The 1,168-nt window shown below is 51.0% G+C and overlaps 1 pseudogene; it reads right to left on the reverse strand.

Annotated features, from left to right (window-relative positions):
• Positions 1 to 1,050: 1,050 nt before the first annotated feature.
• On the reverse strand, positions 1,051 to 1,168 carry LOC124718674 (annotated as a pseudogene).

Here is a 1,168-nt window from a genome sequence, read left to right on the forward strand (position 1 = left end):
TCACAACAACGTTTCACCAGGCAACGCCGGTCAACTGCTGTTTGTGTATGAGAAATCGGTTGGAAACTTTCCTCATGTCAGCAGGTTGTAGGTGTCGCCACCGGCGCCAACCTTGTGTGAATGCTCTGAAAAGCTAATCATTTGCATACCACAGCATCTTCTTCCTGTCGGTTAAATTTCGCGTCTGTGGCACGTCATCTTCGTGGTGCAGCAGTTTTAATGGCCAGTAGTGTACTAATTAGTTGGAGCAGATTTGACGGTTTCCAGTGGGACGGGTGAGCTGCTGTGTGAGCTGGGCAGCGTGTGACGTGTTGCAGGCGCCACCTGCCGGCGATGCCCCTGAGTCTGGACCGCAGCAGCCAGACAGACGCCTCAGAGCTGCAGCCGGTCTCTCAGATGGAAGACGAGCGCCGACAACTGCGGAAGGTAGGCCACACTCACTTCTGGCGTGCCTCTTGCTTCCCCTCCCTTTACTGTTATTTCAAACCGCCGCGAGGGCACAGGACGCGTATCCTGTCAACAATATACATAACTTTACGGTGATAAAACGACACAAACGAAATGAAAATTGTGAGTTAAAAGTTATACTTTAAGGGAAACTGTCCATCGCACCCCTCTCAGATTTAGTGGTAAGATGGGTAGGCCGTCATAAAGTGAACACAGATCAAGCATGAAACCAGGAAGAAGGTGTAATGAGCTGTGAAAAAAAGCAAAAATAAACAGTGAATGGTCCAAGCTTAACAAGTACAATATTGTGCGAAAATAAACAGCCGTCATTAAGTGGTTACTGTGTTCGATTCTGAAGCGGACGAGCAGTGTTACAAACTCTCCCTCGAAGAAAAAAAAAAGCAATCCGTCTTCAGGCCACAAGTGGCCCATCGGGACCATCCGACCGCCGTGTCATCCTCAGCTGAGGATGCGGATAGGAGGGGTGTGTGTTCAGCACACCGCACTCCTGGTCATTATGATGGTTTTCTTTGACCGGAGCCGCTACTATTCGGTCAAGGAGCTGCTCAGTTGGCATCACGAGGCTGAGAGCACCCCGAAAAATTGCAACAGCGCACGGCAGCCCGGATGGTCACCCATCCAAGTGCCGGCCACGCCCGACAGCGCTTAATTTCGGTGATCTGACGGGAACCGTTGTATCCACTGCGGAAAGGCCGTTGCA

This window comes from Schistocerca piceifrons, chromosome 1, assembly GCF_021461385.2.
Source record: "Schistocerca piceifrons isolate TAMUIC-IGC-003096 chromosome 1, iqSchPice1.1, whole genome shotgun sequence".
NCBI classification, from domain to species: domain Eukaryota; kingdom Metazoa; phylum Arthropoda; class Insecta; order Orthoptera; family Acrididae; genus Schistocerca; species Schistocerca piceifrons.